The sequence below is a fragment of the Rhineura floridana genome, chromosome 1, assembly GCF_030035675.1.
Source record: "Rhineura floridana isolate rRhiFlo1 chromosome 1, rRhiFlo1.hap2, whole genome shotgun sequence".
Taxonomy (NCBI): domain Eukaryota; kingdom Metazoa; phylum Chordata; class Lepidosauria; order Squamata; family Rhineuridae; genus Rhineura; species Rhineura floridana.
In genome coordinates, this window is record NC_084480.1 from 235120286 (window position 1) to 235145663 (window position 25378).

A 25378-nucleotide genomic window follows, 5' to 3' on the forward strand; every position below is an offset into this window, starting at 1 on the left:
TACTTCTGTCCAGTTTATCTGGCAGAACTGAACCTTTTTCGCTGTTTCTAAAGCCTTGGGCTCTGTTTTCACTGCCCTTGTCTGAGCAGGATTACTACTGGGGTTGGCAACCTCACATTGAAAACGTAGGTGCCCCAGTCTTCCACATTTGTAGCATAATTTCTCCTCACTTTTAGGGTACACAGATCCATTCTGGGGTGTCCTGTGCCCTTCAGATTTTAATGGAGGACTCACTCGCTGTGGTACCACATCCCTTCTGCCAGCACTATATGGTCTGGGTTTAAACTCTCTTGATGTTTTCCCCACCCAGCCAGTTCTGTTGGAGGCGAAGTGATCCGCCGTCTCTGCGGCCTCCTGCACAGATGTAGGGGAACGGTCTTTGACCAGGAGCCTTATTTCTGGTGGTAACTGATGGTATAATTGATCCAGTATCATGAGGCTTTTCACCTCTTCCACTGACTGAGCTTTGGCACTACTCATCCACTTTCCAAATATATCCATCAACTTTGCTCCCAGTTCCACAAAAGACCTCCCTGTCTGTATCTGGCAGTTTCTGAAAAGCTTTCTAAAATAATCAGGCCCCAGTCTGAATCTTTTAAACACTGCTTCTTTGAATTCAGCATAGGTGACGGGCCTGTCTGAGGGGAAATATTGGTATACCTCAGTCAATTCCCCTTTAATCAGGTTTGATAAATACTGCATGTATTTATCTTCAGGTAGCCCCCACAACTGAGCTGCTTTTTCAAAGGTGCTGAGGTAAATTTGAGGATCTTGACCAGGCTCATAGACAGCAAAGTCCTTTGGAGTAATTTTTATTTTTGCTCCATCTCTCTCTTTCCTTGTCTCCTCAGAGTGAAATTTCTCTCTATCAAATTTTAACTTTTCTACTTGTAATTCAGCATCCAATGCTCGTTGCTTCTCCCTCTCCTCAAACCCCAATCTCATTCTCTCAATTTCCAACTCCCTCTGTTTTTCCTTCTCTGCACCTTCCATCCTCAATCTCTCAGCTTCCCACTCCCGCTGTTTATCTTTTTCCTCAGCCTCAAAGACCCGCTGCTTTTCTTTCTCATCAGCCTCCCATCTTAACTTCTCTCTCAAGTACTCTATATAAGCGGGATTGCTTAAATATCCTTCTGGGGTCTCTTCTCTGACAGGTTGTTTTTGCTGGGCAGTTGCAAATCCTATAAGTGCTACCCTCAATTCATCTACCCCTTTACCCTCGTGAGGTAAATTGAATGTTATGCACTTCTCCACCAGCTCCTCTCTTTTCATTTTTATGTATTCAGCCATGGTGTTTGAGTTCACTCACTCTTTGCCACACACTCTTTGCCAGTCACTCTCACAAGTGATCTTGTTTTGTTATTTCTGTTTGCCACACCACTGTATCTAGATTCTCTGTTGTTCGTATCCCACCGCTACTGACACCACACATGTGACACGTCCTTCCGTGGCTCTCCCTGTCAGGTTCCTACCTGCTTGTGGTTACTGCCTGTCTCTAGGCACCACCAGGGACTCCACCAGTCCGGACCGCACTCTCTTATGGTTTCTCTCCCCGCTCTACCACAGATCTCAACAGATCCCCCTGCTAGGCAACCACCAGTAACGTCCCAATACTAGTATTCCCAGAGACTCTGAATACTGGTATTGTTATTCTCTTCACCGCTGCCACCATTTGTTACAGTTCCCCTTCAGCCTTGGTCATTACCTTACCCTCCCTTCTGGTCTGTGAAACCCCAGCCAAGGATCAGGCCTTTGGTAAACCAAATTAAGTATTTATTACAGATAACAAAGCTAACAAGATTAACAAGATTTCTTCTTAAGGCACATAAGCATATGGTTTTACTCAATACTAATCCGAACTCCACCTCCCTCCTGGTAAACAACTCTCTAAACCCCACCAAGCAATCCACTCTTTCTCTTCTCCCCCCCAGATTCCACTCTCACTCTTCCTTATATACATTCAGCCATTTTAAACACTCAGCCAATCATCTCGCATTCTACTGCCCAGTCACTCCCCCTCTTTCACTCCACTTACCATGTATCTTCTAAAACAACAACACTTACCATATATACATTAATATAGGAACATCACAGTAGCCCCTTCTAATAAATACATGTGCATATCCTGTCAATTATGAAGGATATGCATAATAAACTGCCACATTATTTGGACAATACTAACTGCTCTATTATACAGCCACAAGTCATTTTTCATATTCCTCAATGTTAAATTGAAAATACCCCCATGCCATTCTGATGCTTCCCATAAGCTCATTTCAAAACAAAACCTTACAGATCTTATACTCCTGAGCTCAGAAATGCTTGCTTAACAACCCTCTCAATTTTCATGGCGATACACAAAACAGTCAGAAAGAATCGAGAGTTCAAAGTCTAAAGAGAGAAAGAGAAAACCCAGATGCCTTTTGGACTTTTTTCTCTCAAAGTTCTCATAATCTGTTGAAATTCATTAAAATCAGCCATGTTCACAGAGTACCTGTAATCCTGTTACTGAAGTTGCCCCATACTCTGACCTTCATCTTCTGCAGTTTAAAAGTTGAAAAGATGCCTGGCTGATTTTTAATTAATTTAAGAAATTTTGGATGGAACTCTATGATAGTGTTAGGCATGCTCAGTAAGAACCAACTGTCAGTGTTCTGAAAGTCAGACTCATAGCTGATGGGCTTGCCTAATCAGAGGGCCACACCCACACCAGACTTTGATTTCAAGCAAGACAGTCATGGCTTCCCCCAAAGAATCCTGGGAAGTGTAGTTTGTGAAAGGGGCTGAGAGGAGATTTCTATTCCACTGACAGAGCTCCAGTGACCAGAGTGGTTTTACAGTCAGCCACTCTGATTGAAGGTTTGTGAGGGGAACAGGGCATCTCCTAGCAACTCTCAGTACCCTTCACTAACTACACTTCCCAGGATTCTTTGAGAGAAGCCATGACTGTCCAAAGTGAAATAAAGGCCTGGTGTGGATGTGGCCAGGGACAGCTTTGATTTAAATTTGGGTGGGAGAATACATGTGCCTGTTGTAGAATAAAAAGGTGGGGGAAACCCTGAAAAAGAACGATATTATTCACAATGTTTTCCTTTTGGACAGGAAAGGGGCTTCCTCTCTGCCCAGTGCCCACCCACCCAATCTCCTACCTTCCCCTCCTCCTACCCTCCCTGCCCCTCCTCCGGGTCAGTGTTGGACTATGACCTGGGAGACCAGAGTTCAAATCCCCACACAGCCATGAAGCTCACTGGGTGTCCTTTAGCCAGTCACTGCCTCTCAGCCTCAGAGGAAGGCAATGGTAGAACCACCTCTGAATACCATTTACCATGAAAACCCTATTCATAGGGTCGCCATATGTTGGGGTCGACTTGAAGGCAGTCCATTTCCATTTTCAAACATGATTGCATAGAAATAAATTTCAAAGAACTCAAAAAGTATGCAACTGGTCAAACCCACCCTCCTTCTCCTCCATCCTATCCCCTCCTTCTTGTCCCTTCCCTTCCCTTCCCCTCCTCCTCCTCCTCCTCCCCCTGGTCAGTTTTACCTATCTTAAGCATGATTGCACTGAACTCAATAAACATGCAAATGATCAAACCTGCCCTTCTCCTTCCCTCCCCCTCCTTCCTGCTCCCCTCCCCCTCCTCCCCTTCCTCTTCCTCTTCCCCTTCCCATCCCCTGTGGTCAGTTTCACCTATCCTAACTATGATTGCAGGGGAGTAATTCCCACTGAACTTAATGAGCATGCAAATGATTAATCCATTCTCAGCAAGCATGCACAGGATCCAATTTCTTACCTCCCAGATTAAAAAGCAGAGAAATTCACTGACAGGCAAAAAACCTTGCAGTTTAAGAATGTACCTATAACCCACAGATATTTCTATCAAACTTTAAAAAGCAGGGAAATTGGTCAGCTATAGTGAATGCACCAGGGGAGCAGGAGACCTGAACTCCTCTCTGAGACTTACAAAGTTGTCAAAATGCAAACACAAATTGGGTTGGTCTTTCATAGTCCAATCCACTTCCTGTGTAGCTTGGAAGAATTTTGTAACATGTGCCTCTGAGCATATGGTGAGTGGTGGCAACACCTGCAATCAGCCCAAATAATAGAAACAAGACACGTGCTGTGCTGATCTTGTTTTAGCAGGGATGAAGCAACATTATTAAGACAGTTGACATAGTTCACTTTAAATATGTCTGATTTAATTTGCGATTTTAGTGTAGTTTCCTATAGAAATCATTTTATTTTGCTTCTATTTCTGTGAATATGTGAACTACAGCAACATTGCAAAATTTACACTAAAATAACTCCAAATATAATTGTGGAATAATGGCACAGTGGACCTCCGGAGTGTCTCATGATAAAACAGTGGGAGGTGAAATATGTTCTAGCAAAATTCTAGGTGTGCACTGTGTTTGTAATTGATGATGCCCACCTTTCCTTAAGTGAAGTGGTTTAAGCATAGCAAGTTGAAAGCATGTATCTTGGGCAGGCTAAGTTTGTTTTTTCCAACAGCTAGAGTTATTCCTGAAGTAGTAACATATTGTAATCCGTCTGATTTTACCTCAAACTGCCGTTTCAGATTCAACTGTTAATGCACCCAAGATAGAAATAGAACATAACCTCCAATTTGAAAAACAAAAGGTTGTCTTCACCATCATATGACACTGACCAATAAAAAGGATTTGAAATTAATAAAAATAAGTTTGACACAGGTTTCTAGGATGAATAAGTAACATTTTCTAAATTAGATTCTCTATAGAATCATAGAATCATAGAGTTGGAAGGGGCCTTGTAGGCCATCGAGTCCAACCCCCTGCTCACAGCAGGAAATCCACAGCTAGAGCATCTCCCGCAGACAGCCGTCCAGCCTCTGCTTGAAGACATCCAGCGAAGGGGATCCCACCACCTCCCTAGGCAGTCGGTTCCATTGCCGAACCGCCCTTACAGTCAAGAAGTTCCTTCTAATATCCAGTCTGAATCTACGCTCTTGCAACTTAAAACCATTAGACCTAGTCCTACCTTCTGGGGCAGCAGAGAACAAATCTGTACCCTCCTCTATGTGACAGCCCTTCAGGTACTTAAAGAGTGCAATCATGTCACCCCTCAGCCTTCTCTTCACCAGACTGAACATGCCAAGTTCCTTCAACCTTTCCTCATAAGACTTGTTCTCCATACCGGCTATCATCCTCGTCGCCCTCTTCTGAACCCACTCTAACTTGTCTATATCTTTCTTAAAATGAGGCGCCCAGAACTGAAAGCAGTATTCCAGATGAGGCCTGACTAATGCAAATAGTAACACAGGAATGAAGCAAAGTAAGAACACCAACAAACATACAAAAATGTCATTCTCCATCTTTGGAGATGGCAGGTATTGCCACCACTCACCATATGCTCAGAGACACATGTTACCAAATTCTTCCAAGCTACACAGGAAGTGGATTGGACTGTGAAAGACCAACCCAAATTGTGTTTGCATTTTGACAACTTTGTAGGGCAGTCCAGTATTTTAGAGAGGAGGTCAGGTCCCCTGCTCCCCTGGTGCATTCTCTATAGCTGCCCAATTTCCCTGCTTTTTAAAGTTTGATAGAAATAACTGTAGGCTATAGGTACGTTCTTAAACCGCAAGGGTTTTTGCCTATTAGTGAATTTAAATAGTAGTATTTGGGTAGTTCCTGTATTATCTGGGCATATTGTCCCTGTCCAGCATAGCAGTGGCATTGAAATCTGAAGGAGAAGGGGGTATCATGAACATTATATCTACTCATAGTGATTCCAGGATATTGCTGTTAGTTTGAAATAAGGATACCATGAAATATTGCTATCACTGCTGGCTGGTCATTCCTTTTGTTGGGCAACTTTGCATCTTAGTGACCCAGAATGGCTCTTAGATACCTCCTCAATGGGAGCTGATGGTTTTGTAAAGTAACTTTCGTCTTACCACACTGAAGAGAAACACAGCGGTATACTTTTAACAGGTTATGAGCCCTGGAGTCCTCAAGAAGCTTCAAGATAAACTGCAGCCAAGAATAACCTTGAGGAATTTTAACCACCTGAAAAGAGTGAAGATCAAAAAGGAAACTCCCAGAAAGGCCTGCTGACTGCAAGTAAACTAAATCAGGATTTTCAAAGGGGTTTTTTTTCCTCTCAAAATGAAACACAGGGGAGAATAAAGGGGAAGGGAGGCAACCTTGACCAGCAACTCCAATTTCAAGTTTTTAGTGGGCAAGCTCAATAATGAGAATGATCAATTATGGAAGTTTAAAGTTGAAATGCTGCTGTCCAAGGATAACTTACCTGAGGCAATCAACATTGACAGGCCAGAAGCAAACCCTCCAAGAATGGGACAAAAAGGATAGACAGGAAAAGGCAACAATAAATTTACTTAGTAAAAGATCAGTTTGAAGTTTATAGTCATGTGTGTCTTCATTATGGTGAGATGAAACCTGCTCTGCAACAGATGGCTAGGAAATAGATAGAGATCTCTCTTGAGATCAAGGTAACCAGGGTTGGGAAATCCCTAAAGGAGTTTTGGGAGAGTATGAGCTCATAGGTCAGTCCATAACAGGAAATAATGACCAGCCACATGCAACAATTGTTCTTGGTGGGCAGCTGGAGCAGCTCACATTGTCTGCTGTTATAAGCCATTTTCGATCCCAGACTATGAGTGCTACTGTTAGCAGTCAGCAATATGAGAACCTCTCAGTCCACTTCAAGTCAAACAGACAGAAGCTGTAAGCCAGGGAGTGGGGTAGTGTAGGCTTCCAACTGCTGTTGGACTCCAGTCTTCATCAGTGCCAGCCAGCGATTGCTGTTAGTTGCTGTTACTGCTGCTCCTCTGGCTGTTACCATCGTTGCCCAATTTTTTTTTTCTGGAAGGAGAGTTGCTATTATTGCTGTTTTAGCATCTATTGCAGCTTTTGTTTTGTGTGAGAGTGTGGTGGTGTGTGATGTGAGTGAATGTGTTTGTGGACTGAGTGTGTAAGTCTTGGGTTTGCACCATGTGCCTGGGAGAGAGGATTCAGAGCCGAGTGGGAAGATTTGAGGGGGCCCAAATTGGTGTAGTGACGGGTAGAGGGATATATGGCGTTGTGCGGAAGACTTGCCAGGTGAGGGGAACTCGGCCCAGGCAATTAACGGCTGTGCCTTGTTCCGATCTCCCCCACAACCACAGGTCTGTTGGTTGTCCTATCAGCCAGCTCTCAGATCTCCGGATGTTGCTTCTAAATGCCAGATCGGTACATAATAAGATCTTTCTCATTCATGACTTAATTGTGGATGAGGTAGCCAATCTGGCATGTATAACTGAGACCTGCGTGGGTGAGCAGGGAGGAGTTAGTCTCTTCCAGCTGTGCCCACCAGAGTACTTGATTCAGCATCAGGGTAGATCTGAGGGTTGGGGAGGGGAGGTTGCTGTGGTCTATAGGAGTTCCATCTCCCTCTCCAAGCACCCTGTCCATGTGACTACTGGTCTGGAGTGCTTGCATCTTGTGTTGGGCCAACGGGACAGATTGGGGATTCTGTTGGTGTACCGCCCACCCAGCTGCCCAATGGACTCCCTAACTGAGCTGACGGAGGTGGTCTCGGATGTATTGTTGAGATTCCCCAGACTGTTGGTGCTGGGCAATGTCAACATTCATGCCGAGACCACCTTATCTGGGGCAGCTCAGGACTTCATGGTTTCCATGACAACCATGGGGCTGTCACAATATGTTATTGGCCCAACGCATGTAGCAGGACATACTCTTGATTTGGTTTTCTCAACTGGACAGGGGGATGATGATCTGAATGTTGGGAGCTTTACATCAGTCCCTTTGTCATGGACAGATCACCGCTTGTTGAGGTTTAGACTTACAGCGGCTTTTCCCCTCTGCAAGGGTGGGGGATCTATTAAGATGGTCCACCCCCAGAGACTGATGACTTCTGGTGATTTTCAAAGAGCTCTGGGGAGTTTTCCGGCTGATAGGGCTGGCGCTTCTGTCAAAACCCTGGCTGAACTGTGGAATACAGAAATGACCCGGGCAGTTGACATGATCGCTCCTGTACTCCCTCTCCTGTGTAGAGCTCATAAAGCCCCATGGTACACTCTGGAGCTGAGAGCGATGAAACAGGCTAGGAGACGGTTCGAGTGCAGATGGAGGCAAACTCCTGATGGATGCAATTATGCATTGGTAAGTGCCTATAATAAGTTATACTTAGGAGCGGTGAGGGCAGCAAAAAAGCAATATTTTGCTGCCACTATTACATCTTCCATCTCCCACCCGGCGGAGCTTTTCAAAATTGTCTGAGGTCTATTGCATTCTGGCCCTAGGGACATGGTGGAGCCATCTGAGGCCCGCTGCAATGAATTTGCTAGGCACTTCCAGGAAAAAATTTCTTGCATCCGCCAGGATTTAGACTCCAATGTTATAGCAGTTGAATCGAATGAGGTGTCCAGATTTTTTGGATGAGTTTCAGTTGGTACAGCTTGAGGACGTTGACAAGGTGCTTGGACTGGGTTGGATCCTTGCCCCTCTTGGCTGATAAAAGCTAGCAGGATTGGGACAGCCAGCTGGGCCAGGGAAGTGATTAATGCCTCATTGCAAGAGGGAGTGGTCCCTAGCTGCCTGAAAGAGGCGGTAGTAAGACCACTTCTGAAGAAATCGTCTCTGGACCCAGAAAATCTTGATAACTATAGGCCGGTAGCAAATGTTCCATTCCTGGGCAAGGTCCTGGAACGAGTGGTTGCCAACCAGCGCCAGACACTCTTGGATGAGACCGATTATCTGGATCCATTTCAGTCGGGTTTCAGGCCTGGTTTTGGTATGGAGACAGCCTTGGTCACCCTGTATGATGACCTTTGTCGGGAGAAAGACGGGGGGAGTGTGACTCTGCTGATTCTCCTTGATCTCTCAGCGGCTTTTGATACCATTGACCATGGTATCCTTCTGGGGAGACTCACTGATTTGGGAGTTGGCGGCACTGCTTGGCAGTGGTTCCGCTCCTACTTGGTGGGCCGTCTCCAGAGGGTAGTGCTGGGGGAGCATTGCTCGACATCCTGGGCCCTCCAGTATGGAGTTCCACAGGGGTCAGTTCTGTCCCCCATGCTTTTAAATATCTACATGAAGCCCCTGGGTGCGGTCATCAGAAGTTTTGGAGTGCATTGCCATCAGTATGCTGATGACATGCAGCTCTACTTCTCCTTTTCATCTTTTTCAGGTGAGGCTGTCAATGTGCTGAACCAATGCCTGGCTGAGACAATGGACTGGATGAGAGCTAACAAACTGAGGCTCAATCCAGACAAGACTGAGATGCTGTTAGTGGGCGGTTCTCGTGACTGGATGGTGGATGTTCGCCCTGTTCTGGATGGGGTTGCACTCCCCCTGAAGGAGCAGGTTCGTAGCTTGGGAGTTCTTTTAGAACCATCCCTGTCACTCGAGGCACAAGTAGCCTCGGTGGCACGGAGTGCTTTTTACCAACTTCGGATGGTGGCCCAGCTACGTCCCTATCTGGACAGAGAGAACCTCACTTCAGTTGTTCATGCTCTGGTAACCTGTAAATTACATTACTGCAATGCACTCTACGTGGGACTGCCTTTGAAGACGGTTCAGAAACTGCAGCTCGTACAAAATGCAGCGGCCAGATTGATAACAGGGACCCGGCGGTCCGAACATATAACAACGATTCTGGCCCGCTTGCATTGGCTGCCTATATGTTTCCGGGCCCGGTTCAAAGTGCTGGTGTTAACCTATAAAGCCTTATACGGTTCGGGACCACAATACCTGATGGAACGCCTCTCCCGATATGAACCTACCCGTACACTACGCTCAACATCGAAGACTCTCCTCCAGGTGCCTACTCATAGGGAAGCTCGGAGGATATCAACAAGAAAAAGGGCCTTTTCTGTGGTGGCCCCTGAATTATGGAACAATCTTCCTGATGAGGTACGCCTGGCGCCAACATTATTATCTTTTCAGCACCAGGTCAAAACTCTCCTCTTCTCCCAGGCATTTTAATATTTTAGTATGTGTTAAAAATTGTTTCTTAACTTTTTTTTAAGAATTTAAAAATTTAAAGTTGTTTTAAATTGTCTAAATTATGTGGCTTATTGTATTTGATGTATGACTGTTGTGAATCGCCCAGAGAGCTTCGGCTATGGGGCGGTATATAAATTTAATAAAATAAAAATAAAATAAATAAATAAACTTCTGGAGGACCACCTGTCCTCATCCTTATTGTAAGCAATAACATTGCAACCCATTCCAATCCATTCCTATGTGTGACTCTTCTTATCTTCCCTCTTTCCCAACTTTATGCTGCCCATTACAGGCATAATTCTATTTTATATCTTTTTAAAGTGCTTTATGTACTTTAAACTTTAGAATTTTATACGTAGTTTTTGCCTTAGTGGTATTTTGCAACCTGTTTTAAAGGCAGTCTTCATTGTAAGCTAACCTTTAAAAAAATCTCATAGAATGAAGATCATAGGGTTTGATCCTGAGGCTTATTTGTAGCATGTAATTAAATAGAAGGGGGGTTACCACTTATACAGCATCACACACTGTATGGTGTTACCAGGACACTGCAAGGACCTGACCTTCCACTGGTGTTCCAAGGCAGGTTGGCCTGTGGAACTGTTTAGTACTAGAGAGGCAAAATGTGAAGTGAAACTGAACTATGCTTGTGATAACAGAATAGTATAGCCTTCCATCTTCACTCTTCTTGGGAGCAAAATGCAAGGCAGATTTCTGAATCTTTAATTTTGAAACACAATTTCTCACTTCAGTATCATTTTGGAAATTTCTAATAACACAGCTTTTGTGGGGGCGTCCTTGTATTCCAAGGTGCAACGATAATTCAGACAGACCATGTTTTCATTTATTTTAAAGGAAAGCTCAGCCAAGAAGCTATCAATAATCAAAATGCATAATATAGCTTCAAAGCATCTTGTGCTCAAATATTTGCATTAACATTGCCTAATAAAAATCTTCTTTTCCACACCTCATGACTTTTCATGGGGATTGATGGACCCATATTTTCCAAGCCAGGAAAATGCTTTTATTACCAACACCTTCTACCAAACAATGAAAATCCAGCAAGCTCGAAACCCCAAAAGAGGCAGACTCCTCCACAGAATCGTTGTGGGTGGTGATACCATGCCCCAGGAGGGACTTAATACTGGGAACAATCTATTGTCCCCCTGATCAAAATGCTCAGGGAGACCTTGAGATGAGATATGAAATTGAGGAAGCATCCAAACTAGGAAATGTGGTAGTAATGGGTGACTTCAACTACCCGAACATAGACTGGCCGCATATGTGTTCCAGTCATGACAAAGAAGCAAAGTTTCTAGATATTCTAAATGACTATTCCCTAGACCAGTTGGTCATGGAACCGACCAGAGGGACGGCAACCCTGGACTTAATCCTCAGTGGGGACCGGGACCTGGTTCGAGATGTAAGTGTTGTTGAACCGATTGGGAGCAGTGACCACAGTGCTATTAAATTAAACATACATGTAACTGGCCAATTGCCAAGAAAATCCAACACGGTCACATTTGACTTCAAAAGAGGAAACTTCACAAAAATGAGGGGATTGGTAAAAAGAAAGCTGAAAAACAAAGTCCAGAGGGTCACATCACTCGAAAATGCTTGGAAGTTGTTTAAAAACACTATATTAGAAGCTCAACTGGAGTGCATACCGCAGGGCCAAGAAGATGCCAGCATGGTTAACGAGCGAAGTCAAGGAAGCTCTTAGAGGCAAAAAGTCTTCCTTCAGAAAATGGAAGTCTTGTCCGAATGAAGAAAATAAAAAAGAACACAAACTCTGGCAAAAGAAATGCAAGAAGACAATAAGGGATGCTAAAAAAGAATTTGAGGAGCACATTGCTAAAACATAAAAACCAACAACAAAACATTCTATAAATACATTCAAAGCAGGAGACCATCTAGGGAGGCGATTGGACCCTTGGATGATAAGGGAGTCAAAGGTGTACTAAAGAACGATAAGCAGATTGCAGAGAAGCTAAATGAATTCTTTGCATCTGTCTTCACAGTGGAAGATATAGGGCAGATCCCTGAACCTGAACTAACATTTGCAGGAAGGGATTCTGAGGAACTGAGACAAATAGTGGTAACAAGAGAGGAAGTTCTAGGCTTAATGGACAATATAAAAACTGACAAATCACCGGGCCCGGATGGCATCCACCCGAGAGTTCTCAAAGAACTCAAATGTGAAATTGCTGATCTGCTAACTAAAATATGTAACTTGTCCCTCGGGTCCTCCTCCGTGCCTGAGGACTGCAAAGTGGCAAATGTAACGCCAATCTTCAAAAAGGGATCCAGAGGGGATCCCGGAAATTACAGGCCAGTTAGCTTAACTTCTGTCCCTGGAAAACTGGTAGAAAGTATTATTAAAGCTAGATTAACTAAGCACATAGAAGAAAAAGACTTGCTGATGCAGAGCCAGCATGGCTTCTGCAAGGGAAAGTCCTGTCTCAGTAACCTATTAGAATTCTTTGAGAGTGTCAACAAGCATACAGATAGAGGTGATCCAATGGACATAGTGTACTTAGACTTTCAAAAAGCGTTTGACAAGGTACCTCACCAAAGACTTCTGAGGAAGCTTAGCAGTCATGGAATAAGAGGAGAGGTTCTCTTGTGGATAAGGAATTGGTTAAGAAGCAGAAAGCAGAGAGTAGGAATCAACGGACAGTTCTCCCAATGGAGGGCTGTAGAAAGTGGAGTCCCTCAAGGATCGGTATTGGGACCTGTACTTTTCAACTTGTTCATTAATGACCTAGAATTAGGGTGAGCAGTGAAGTGGCCAAGTTTGCTGACGACACTAAATTGTTCAGGGTTGTTAAAACAAAAAGGGATTGCAAAGAGCTCCCAAAAGACCTCTCCAAACTGAGTGAATGGGTGGAAATATGGCAAAAGCAATTCAATATAAACATGTGTAAAATTATGCATATTGGAGCAAAAAATCTTAATTTCACATATACGCTCATGGGGTCCGAACTGGCGGTGACCGACCAGGAGAGAGACCTCGGGGTTGTAGTGGACAGCACGATGAAAATGTCGGCCCAGTGTGCGGCAGCTGTGAAAAAGGCAAATTCCATGCTAGCGATAATTAGGAAAGGTATTGAAAATAAAACAGCCGATATCATAATGCCGTTGTATAAATCCATGGTGCGGCCGCATTTGGAATACTGTGTACAGTTCTGGTCGCCTCATCTCAAAAAGGATATTATAGAGTTGGAAAAGGTTCAGAAGAGGGCAACCAGAATGATCAAGGGGATGGAGTGACTCCCTTACAAGGAAAGGTTGCAGCATTTGGGGCTTTTTAGTTTAGAGAAAAGGTGGGTCAGAGGAGACATGATAGAAGTTTATAAAATTATGCATGGCATTGAGAAAGTGGATAGACAAAAGTTCTTCTCCCTCTCTCATAATACTAGAACTCGTGGACATCCAAAGAAGGTGAATGTTGGAAGATTCAGGACAGACAAAAGGAAGTACTTCTTTACTCAGCACATAGTTAAACTATGGAATTTGCTCCCACAAGATGCAGTAATGGCCACCAGCTTGGACGGCTTTAAAAGAAGATTAGACAAATTCATGGAGGACAGGGCTATCAATGGCTACTAGCTGTGATGGCTGTGCTCTGCCACCCTAGTCAGAGGCAGCATGCTTCTGAAAACCAGTTGCCGGAAGCCTCAGGAGGGGAGAGTGTTCTTGCACTCGGGTCCTGCTTGCGGGCTTCCCCCAGGCACCTGGTTGGCCACTGTGAGAACAGGATGCTGGACTAGATGGGCCACTGGCCTGATCCAGCAGGCTCTTCTTGTGTTCTTATGTTCTTATGTTCTTAAAATACCTTAGTGTACCTCTTGTCCTCCACAGCCATGTCTCTCGTGCATTCATATAGCACCACGACTGCTTGACAAACAAAACAAGTTTCAACCACACACCCTAGATATGTCCTTTTGTTCTCAGGCATACGTCATTGCAGACTATATATATAATCTGATTTGGCAAGCCCTTGTCTTCTCCACTCTATGTCTAAGTTCTGTCTCTGGAAGAGAAGAGTGAAAAAATCCACAGATCACCTTGGGAGAAAATAAACGCTTTTTTAAACAACTGATGAATAAATGTAATAAATTTACCAATGAAAGAAGTGATAAACTGGAGCATCTTACTTTAACACATCTTGGCCCTGGATTATAGCAAAGCTTTGCTAAATTATTGTTGATAGTATTCAGCAGTCTATGTGCATTTGGCATGGCTGAAGGACTTCACTTGCTATTTTATATTTATTCAAAGATTTCTTGTCCACCTTTCAGGGGACATTTGTCCTCACAAAGTGATGTATAACACTCCTCAACAAAAACTGAATAATATATAAAATCATCAAATTAAAGCCACATTACCATTTGAAAACAAACAGTACAAACTAGCCCCTAGCATAGCAATAAATGAAATATGGACTGAAATTAAAAATGTATTTTAAGATTTCTCTTCAAATTTGCCAGAGATGGGGCTACATATATTTCCTGGGGTTGAGTGTAACTCCATAAATGCAAGAAAATTTGAAAAAGCCCTAACCCTAGTACCAATCAGCCAATAGGCTGTAGAACAAAGGCTCAGAAGCTGATCTTAAATCCTGGTCAGGTTGATGTTGGTGCAGGCAGTCCTAATCTTTCCCACTCCAGAGAGACAATCCAGAAGGATATTCTGTGGTGTAGAATGCCCTTGAAAGGGCCAGGAGAACCAACAGGGTCACATTCCCTTCATTCACTCCCCAGCATACGTTATCTACCAGGGTAACCCAGGGCAAAAACCAGTTTAGAAAGGATCAAAATGATCAGTGTTCTCCAAGGCTGCCTGGAGCTCCCAAGGCACCACCTTGCTCAAGAATAGTAGATTTGAAAATGGGTGATCATATTCCAAAACCCTAAACTTGGCTTCTTAGCTGCCCAACAAACTCTTTCAGGGTGGCAGAAACTACACCATTCCTTGACAAAGCATAAACACCTCTGAGATACAGATAGTATGCTCAGCCCTGATATTATCATTCAGGAAGGGCAAGAATGCAAAAAGCAAGTGGTGATTTGCAACCCTCCAGGTAGGGAAGGACCGTAGCTCATTGGCAGAACATCTGCTTTGCATGCAGGAGGCCCCAGATTCAATCCCCGGCATCACCAGGTAGGTCTGGGAGAGTCTCAGTGCCTGAAACCCTAAAGGACCACTGCTGCCAGTGGAGACAATACTAAGCTAGATGGACCAACTCTCTGATTCAGTGTAAGGCAGCTTCCTGCATGTCAGTGTCCTCAGGTTACAGACACTGGGGAAAAAACCCATAAAGACAGAACTGGAGGGAGTCCTGACTATATCCATCTCTGATTCTGTCAAAACTATGGCATCCAAGTTGGATTGGATATGAGCCACCTTATTGACAAAATGGATCACAAATTGGTCACAATGACAAGGTGTCATTATGTATATCATTACCTTTCTGTCTATCGTATTGTTTTGCATCTATTTACAACCTCCTTTTGAACATGCAGGTTGTTGATTTGGGACAAAGATCTTTGCAGTCAACACAATTCAAATCACAATGTTAGACTCTGATTTTCAAAGGATTCAGAACGATTATCTGGTACATATTAAGTGTTTTGATAGCTGTTTTCTAGAGCTATGTACAGTCACTCCCCATCTGATCTGGGCCCAATCCAGTATTTCATCATGGTGGGAAGGATGGGGGGGATCTGCTGGATGAGGAGCTCTTAAAGCCAGCACATCACCAGGGACAATTCCCCATCCTGGATTATAGTGGCAAAGTGCTTCCCAAGCAATGTCCCCCAGATGGGGTCCACCAGGGGGCATGGTTGCCAGAGCAGGCAGAGTCTCTCCAGCCTGTCCATCTACTCCTGCACTCTCCCCCTGAGAAGAGAGGAGATGGACTTCCCAGCCCTGCTCCTTTGCTGCCTCCAGACTGGAATAGCACCAGCAATCCATTGATGGCAGTCAAGCAGTAGCAACCAGTGGGGCGGCGTTGCTTACCTGGCTTCCCAATATGGAGGTTTATGCTAGTAATAGAGAGGGAGAGAGGGAGGGATGAGGTGGCAAGGAAGTCTGTGCAGTGTGGACCATGTGGTAGAGCCAATCCAGTGCTCACACCACTATGCCCAGACTATGCCAACCTCCTGGCCACCTCTCCCGCTTCCTCTTACCAGCAGCAACCTCCACATTGGGAAGCTAGGTAAGCAATGTTGCTCCATCCTGCTCTGCACCACCAGGCACTACTGCAGTGAAATGTCACTGAGAGGGAGTGGCTGCCTCCTTCTGATGGCACCCGTTACTTGCTTTGGACAGTGGAGATGGATTTCCATACAGTTTTGGACACAGATTGCCCTGATTTGGGATTAGGCACCAGGCTTTCTCCATTAATCATCCAAATAAACTGGGGGCCCTTCCAGAGGTCCAACTGAACATATGAAAATCTTCAAAGGTTTTTTTGTCAGGAGTTTGGAAGACATGAACACCATGATTTGGCTGTTACTTCCTCCTTTCTGCTATCATTTTCCCTTTCCCAAAGTCAAGAAATGCCTTACCTTACTATAACCTTAAGCTGAGGACTCCCATCATTTGCCGACTGAGATTGCGGACCTTACTCTGGAGTAGGGGTGGGGGAGAAACCTGATCCAGGTTTGCATTTAAAGGTCAACCTACTTAATTTGCACTTTCCAAAACAATATGAGAACCAAATCACAGACATCCTTTGAAATTCACACTTCTCCCAATTTTGTAGTGCAGTTCTCCACCCAGATAATGTGTAGAAAAAATGCATATACTGAGGTAAAGTGTGTATAGAAATGCATATATTAGTGAAAATAAGATATGAAATGCATTATATTAGGGAAATCACTTTAAAAATGTGTGCATTAGACAAAATTGCATACAAATATATGTATAGTAGGAGAAATTCACACTAAAATGCTGGTGAATTTTCACGAGGAATTAAAAATATGAAACCAAACTTGACAGATTTGCCCCTCCCTACCCTAGAATCTTTAAAACATAAGTGGTTGCATTCAAGGAAGTGTTCCTGTTAGCACAAGGACTTTCACTTGCACAACAGAAGTTCCACTCTTTCTCCTCTCCCTGCGTGTGCCACCCTCCTAAAAAATGTTCCTTAGGTTCAGGAAAACATAGAACAGATGGGAACATGGGGAGAGGAGAGGGAGGGGAAGTTTCATTGCACAAGTGGAAATTCTTGTGCTAATGGGACAACTTTTTTGGATACAACCCAAGGTAAAGAAACATTCAAGAAGGCTTGACTAAATAATAGTTTGCTGTTACTTTTTATGACTTCTGTAGTATGCATTTGTATGTTTTTCCATCACTGAATAAAGGAAATATTTTAGGCAGATTTTCTAACCTGACATATTTTTTACTATGTTACTGAATGGTTGAGTAACACTATACTATTTTCTTCCTTTCTCCATTGTTGTTTATTGCATTGGCCTAAAGCCATGTTTCTGTTTCCTTATTTTAGTTTAGGCTCTGTGTGTGTGTGTGTTTTAAAAGCTGGATTTTGTTTGGATTCTATTTTCTCAATGATTCTCACAGGTTATGAAACATAAAAATTTATCCCAGAAACAGTGAGAAGCTTGTATTCAAAGCTGAAACTTTATAATATGCTCTGCCTAGGGTTGCCAGGTTCAAGGCCTGAGACTGATCCTGTATCTTTAGGAGAAGAGAAAGTCAGCCAAGTGCAGGTGTTCTTGCAACCCTGTAATGGGAAAAACCACAAGGTAGAATTCTCCCTTCCCTCTGCACAACTTTTAAAGATACAAAAGACCTCTTAGAGGCAACCAAGAGGTCTTCTGTATCTTTAAAAGTTGTGCAGGGGAAAGGGAGAATTCCACCTTGTGGTTTTTCCCATTACAGGGTTACAAGAACACCTGCACTTGGCTGACTTTCTCTTCTCCTAAAGATACAGGATCAGTCTCAGGCTTTGAGCCTGGCAACCCTAGTTCTGACCTTGAAATTCTTTCCTTCCATGGTCTGTTGAGTTTCAGCCAAGCAATTTTCAGCTGGTGAAAATGAGCTCTGATGAGAAGGCACTATTAACATAAAGGTAGAATATTTATTGAGAACCAACAAATATATTAACATGCTGGTCAATATATTCACTTTATTTTATTTCTTTCAGTATAGGTATATGAGGTCTCTCAAATTTTTGTGACATGGTATAGAGATGTAATTTTTATTCATGGTTGCTTTAAGTACCTTCTTTAATTGATTTCCTGTTGTACTGTGGCTATATAAGACACTAAAGACTTTGCACATGAGCACATATGAACTTTGAGCAAATCAAAGTTTCACAAGATTATTCCCAAACCAACAGTAACTGTGAATTTAAAGAAAGGATTTAGATCCTGCTGTGTGCATTTCCAAAAAGACATACCCACATTAAATGGTTTTCACTTCATTTGCATTTTTAAATATTGCATAAAGATTGTGCATGCTACAGATCTGGGCTGCATGCCTTGGTTTTTAGCATCAAAATCCATTATGTACTAAAACAAGTACTGATCCTCCTTATAATCATTTCCTGTAATGCTAGCAGTGGTTATTTGGGGAAATGTTTTATCTTTCTTTAGACTCTGATCAAGGTCCAACATATTCCCCCAACTTGTATTGAGACCTTTATCTACTGCCCCCCCCATATCCATCCTGATTCTGCACACATCTATCTATTCAACCAATAGCCATCTCGTTTGCTTCAACTGTGTTCGGGTTTTTGTTTGTTTGTTGACATATCTAGATTATTTGGCAATCCCATAGTAAGGTCTTCTTTTTCTTTTTCTCTCCTATCTCTATTTGAGCAATGTTAATAGAGCCTAAGAATAGAGTGCAGTGTGCTCTGTGTGAATTTGGCATTACAAAAACATTACATCTGCCTTAGAAATATACAGAAGAGACCAGGAATCATGAGAGGACGTGTGTGTTCTCATCAGCAAATTCTAACATACAGTACAATGATGTAGTAAAAAAAAAAATACTAAGGATTGCTATGAAGGATCCCTCATCCAGACACAGTTTAAAATCCGTTTTATTACTCTATTTACAGTAAGAAAAAAAACCTTTATTTCCTGGTTCTAATGTGGATAATTTCCTGCTTCTGAGGAAACCTGGAACATTTAGATTACCAAGCACCTGAATGTTAGAGAAGTTCTGGGCTTCTCAAACTGATTCAGGATTCTTCTTGATTTTAACCAAGCTGCCTGCGCTGTTTACCAAGCCAGGATCTACATCAGGAGTGGCAACCTGGGGCCATCCAGTTGTTGTTAGACTCCAACTCCCATCTCCCCAGCTTCCATGGACAATGGATCAGGATAATGGGAGTTGTACTGGTGGTGGGGGAGCACAGGTTACTCACCCCTATCTACATAGATCCATTTGTCCACTTCAAATTTTCCTGTGTTCTGTTTACTTGTGCAACACAGTCAGATACTCATCTGAACATATATGCAGTCTGTCCTCCACACTGGAGCATATTAACACCAACTCACTCTTCCCACGTGAATAGCTACATGTGTTCACAGTCACACAGGCATCTTAACAACAACAACCACAACCCACAACCCACCACAACCACCACAACAACAACCAACAACAACCAACAACAACAACCAGCAACAACAACAAACAACAACAACAAACAAACAACAACAACCACCAGCAACCACAACCAACAACCAAAACCAACAACAACCACCAACAACAACCACCAACAACAACCACAACCACCAACAACCACAACCAACAACCACAACCAACAACCACAACAAATGCAGTCATTCATCCCTACCCTTAGCTACTATCATGTATCTTCCAATTTGGTGTTTAAAAGGAAGCATAAAGTGAGGCAGGTTTCACTGTGGCTCAGCCTTAAAATAAGACTCTGTTTTCACTAACAATGCCTAGCCCGGCAATGTGTGAATTACAGAAGAAGAAGAGAGATGCGTTCAGACTTATACAGAGCATGCTTCCTTTCCCAGTGGGATCTGTTGCTGTTGGTTGTTGTTGTTGGTTGTTGTTGTTGTTGGTTGTTGCTGTTGTGGTGGTGATGGTTGTTGTTGTTGTTGTTGTTAATAACAATAAACAACAACAATCACAATAATAGTCTCCAGCATCAGGTATTTATAGAGTGCATCTGAGCCTGGCGATTCCAATGGGCATGTGCCCATCATTGCATCGTTGTGTCAGCAAATTCCACATGGTACTTATGTGTTGTGTGAATAAACAGTAGTATGAAAGAGGGAGAAAGGTGTGTCTCTGTCCACTTTCTCCATAACTTTCATAGGACTGTGCCCAACTAAGTCATATTCAGAGTAGAATATTTTAGAAATGTCTCTGTGACGCCCTCCCCTGGTTCTCCCTGTCAGGTTCCCACCTGCTTGTGGCTACTGCCTTTCACTAGGCACCACCAGGGATACCACCAGTCCGGACCGTCCTTTATATGGTTTCTCACTCCGCTGTAGCACAGATCTCACTAGATCCCCCTGCTAGGCAGCACCACCAGTCACATCCTATAACCAATACTCCCAGAGACTTTGCCTGAGTCTCTCTCTAGCTGGTTACTTTTGTGACTGCGTGCTTATGCTGTTCCCAACCCCCTTGTATCTTTATAAATAACGCATACAACTCTGGGTTGCTCTGGATACTTGAATTGTTATTATTCCTCCCTTCACCGCTGCCACCATTAGATACTGTTTCTGTTCAGCCTTGGTAATTACCTTGCCCTCCCTTCTGGTATGTATATCCCCCACCCAAGGATCAGGCCTTTGGTAAACCAAATAAGTATTTATTAAATATCAGAAATAACAAGATTAGTTTTAGAATGTTTCACAAGTGTATGGTTTCATCTATTCCTGTTTTGTACTTGACTTATTATTAATCAGAACTCCAACTCCCTCTTTCTCCACACTCCTGACCTCCACCCTCAAACACCTCTTTCTCCACACTCCCAACATCCAACCAGATTCAACTGTCATTCTTCCATTTATACTCCCAGCCATTCAAACACTCAGCCAATCATCCAGCATTCTACTGCTCATGTACTCCCCCCTCCTCTTTCACTCCACTTACCATATGTCTTCTATATAAACAGCACTTACCATATTTACACTATAAGCAGGAACATCACAGTCTCTTCCATTCCTCAACCTCAAACCTCAAATCTTTTTTTCAAACCTAAAGGCTCTACAATACTTCAGCTTCAACCCCTTGACAACTGCCATTTTATGAACCTTTTGCAGCTCTTTGATGTTATTTTAAAGATGGACTAACTAAAAGCATCAGTAGTGGCTGCAGAAGCACTACTGGAGAGTTCCTGTTGCTCTCCTGGCTTCCAAACATGGCGGGGTCACTCCTGCTAACCAAGAGGGAGAGGGGCAAGGCACTAGGAGCTTGGTGTGTGGCATTGCATGGCAGCAAAGCCAATTTAACTCTCCTGCCACTGCACACGACATTGCAGTGACCCACCATGTTGAGAAGCCAGAAAAGCAATGATGCCTCACCTGTATTGTCTCACTGGCTGCTACTGAAAGCCATATGCAATGATCCAAATGAAACCACGCTGCAGAATAAAACACCATGATGCTGGCAGATTCATTTTGTATCTCTTTCCTAAGAATCACAAACATGGTATTTGCCTTTGTCATTGGCAATGATCACCAAAAACAGAAGTCAAAGGAGCACAGTTCTGCATAAAATTTATATATGCTAATTTATACATATAGATGTAAATTTGGACATTTGAATAAAATTACATCTCACCACTGTAGCGAAGACTGTGCAGAGTGACTTGTCCTGGTTGCTGTCCAGCTGCTAACTAACAAAGGACCACATCAAGGCCCTTTTTATCTCTTCGTACTGTTGTTCATCTTGGACTAGGCAGCCTTCAAACAGAGGACTCCTTTAATAGAAGACTGTCACCTGGCAGCCCTATCCTGAAAAGTAGGGCACATGACCACTTGGTTGACCTATTTATGGATCCATCCACCACATAAAAAACACAATTTATGAAATATGCATTCAGAAATTGATTCCTCAACTCCATTTATGGGCCAAAGTCGCCTCAAATTTATACACTTTTCCAGCTCCTGAAGAAATATATGCACAGGAAATGTTCTTTCAGTCCAAGTAATTATGTCTGTGTACATTCACAGACCTCACCTGACACTTCAGCCAGAGAAAGCTTGCTCTATTATTTGTGAAGGAATTCCAGGACAGGTAGCAGAGTGAATCAGAATATCTCCTAGGTAGTATAACTCCCCCTTCTCTGCAGCTGGCCTTGGTGAAAGACAATAATTCCATCTAATTATTGTGGAAGCAATAGTTCCTTGCTGTGTAATCTTTGTCAGAGCAGTACTGCATCAAAAAACCTGAAGTTTTATCCTGCCGCTATAATTTAATGTGTTAAGAAGACAATCATGGCAATAAAAGAGTTATAATGATGAGTTCCACTTTTACCCTTGTATCTCTTTGCAAATAATGGGGTTTTAAGAACTCTAGTTTTTCGCTTACAGTTTCTTGGAAATTTGTCCACCAAGCTGCTTTTGTTCAAGGCTGCACTCAGCTAGAGAATATATATACATATAAGCAATATGATCTCTCTCACACATAAATATATATTATACTTCATAGGAAGTACTAAAAAAGAAACCACTTAGGTTTCGTTTTTGGAGCATGTGCACAAGTGTGTACTTAAAAATAAGATAAAGACTTGATATATTTCACAGATTTATTTTAGAAGTGAATAACTAATAGGTGCCCTATGCATGTTTTATATACAGTAAATTTGTGAGGGTTCAGAGTTTAATCTAAGCAACAATCATGCTTAGTATCTTCAGAAGTTTTACAAAAGGAAAGTATCCAGCAGGAATTACAGAAAATTTCCCAAACTGTGAGCCAAATCATCCCACTCCAGGTGGATGGGATCAGGGAAAACATGGATTCTGGATTGAAACACAGGACTTTTATTTTATGTTAGTACAGTCAGACAAACCAAAACTATATTACCTGTATTATTTGTAGCAGTATAGTGGCAAATTTAGTCTGACCACTGTTGTCCATGCACTAGTAAACTCCAGGCTGGATTACTGTAATGCACTCTATGTGGGGCTACCATTGAGGTTGGTCCAGAAGCTGCAGCTGGTGCAAAATGCAGCAGCAAGACTGCTCACTGGGGCAGGGTATCGCCAACATGTCACCCTGCTGCTGAAAGAATTGCACTGGCTGCCCATTTGCTACTGGGCCAAGTTCAAGGTTCTAGTTTTGGTGAACAAAGTCCTATACAGCTTGGGACCAGGATACCTGAAAGACCATCTTATATACCCAGTCAATCACTGTGCTCTGCAAGTGAGGGCCTCCTGCAGATACCATCTTATCAGGAGGTTTGTTCTGCACAATATAGGAAACGGACCTTTAGTGTGGCGGCACCTACCCTGTGGAATTCCCTCCCCTTGAATATTAGGCAGGCGCCATCTCTGCTATCTTTTCGGCACCTTCTGAAGACTTTCCTCTTTCAACAAGCCTTTTAAGTTGAGACCTATCCCAGTCTGCGTCTGTGTTAGAATTGCTTGTTAATATGTTTTTTAATAATGTTCTTAACCCTGTTATTAAAGATGTTTTTTAAGCTTTTTAAAAAATGTTTTTACCATTGTTTTGTTTTAATGTATTTTAAGGTCTGGTTTTATGATGTTTTAAAGTGTTTTTAGCACTTCTGTTTGCCGCCCTGGGCTCCTGTTTGAGAGGAAGGGTGGGATATAAATCAAATAATTAATAAATAAATAAATTTAGAAGTGCAGGATCCTGTCATGAGTCATGCCATGCCCCCTCGCAGCCTCTCTCTCTCTCTCTCTCTGTCTGTCTCTCTCTCTCACACACACACACACACACACTACTTGAGCACCCCCCTTCAGAAAAGATTATTCCTGGTGCAAGGAAACATCTGCCACCAGCTCCATCTTGCTGGCAGGCAACAGCAAGATAAGCATGCAGAGATCCACCCACTGCTCCATCTGTCCTCCTCAATGTTTTTTTTTAAAAAAAACAAGCCTCAGTCTCCCCATAAGTTTGCTGAAGTCTGGCAGCCTGAGCTTGCAGTGATATCCCTCCTCAACACAGTTTTTTTTAAAAAAAAGTAAGCCCAAGCCACAGGGTGAAGGAGGTGTGGACCACAGTTGGGAAAATGGAAATGGACTGCCTTCAAGTTGATTCTGACTTATGGAGAACCTATGAATAGGATTTTCATGGTAAGCTTTCCTCTGACGTTAAGAGGCAGTGACTGGCCCAAGGTCACCTAGTGAGCTTCATGGCTGTGTGGGGATTCAAATCCTGGTCTACCAGGTTTTAGTCCAACACTCTAACCACTATGCCACACTGGCTCTCACAGTTTGGGAACCTCTGCCTAAAGAATTGAACCAAGTAAATACCTGGCTTTGGCTGTCCACCCACCTCATCTATCTATATACTTCTCTCTCTTGACTCCTTGTGACTGTCTCCCTCATGACTTTCATCGTCTAGTTAACTGCTTATAGTGCTCTAGTACATAACTTTAATCATGGCTTACACTATATAGCATATAGTACTTATTTGATGGTGTCTATCCTTGGTGAGACACTCATTCAACACTCTCCAGTGTGTCTTCCATCTAAGCTTCAGCTAAATGGGGAGAGTCAGGAGAGCAAAACATATTATTCATATAACCAGACATGTGCAGTATGTTTCCCAGACATTTCTTCTGGTTTTCAAGCCTTTTTCCTGTTAGGTCAGGCGCCTAGGTGCTTCACAGCTGTTCTATAGCTGATTAGCTGGGTTCTTCATCTGCCTTCTCCTTTCTGGGAGGAATTCATAGCAGGATGGCTTGTTTCTTGAGCAGCATTTCATCCTCTCCGCTTCAGAAATCTCTAGGGACCAGGCATCCTGTCTTCTGAACATCCCTTTTGGTTTGTTCTGGAGCAAACCAGGCCGTTGTATCAATTTCTTGTTTGAAACTTGGTTTCAATATTAATGATTAAAACAAATACAAAATACAGCTTACATCCCATGAATGTTTTTCGTGTGGTCCCCTACCTTTCTTTTCTTTGACTAGGCCTAGAGAGAGCTAAGAAGAAAATCTATAGATGAGAGATGTTTTAAGTTATTACTTCAGTGCTTTTAGCATATAATATGATCATTTAAGGGAGGGTGTTCTGTTTGTTTAACTGTGTTTAGTGGTTTTGAGCCAGCTATTTTAATTACTCTGAAGAAGTGAACTCTGGGATCTGTTAGCTTAATATTGTGAGTAAAATGAGCTTGTTCTTTTGCTGTGTTTTGTAGTCAGTGCTGG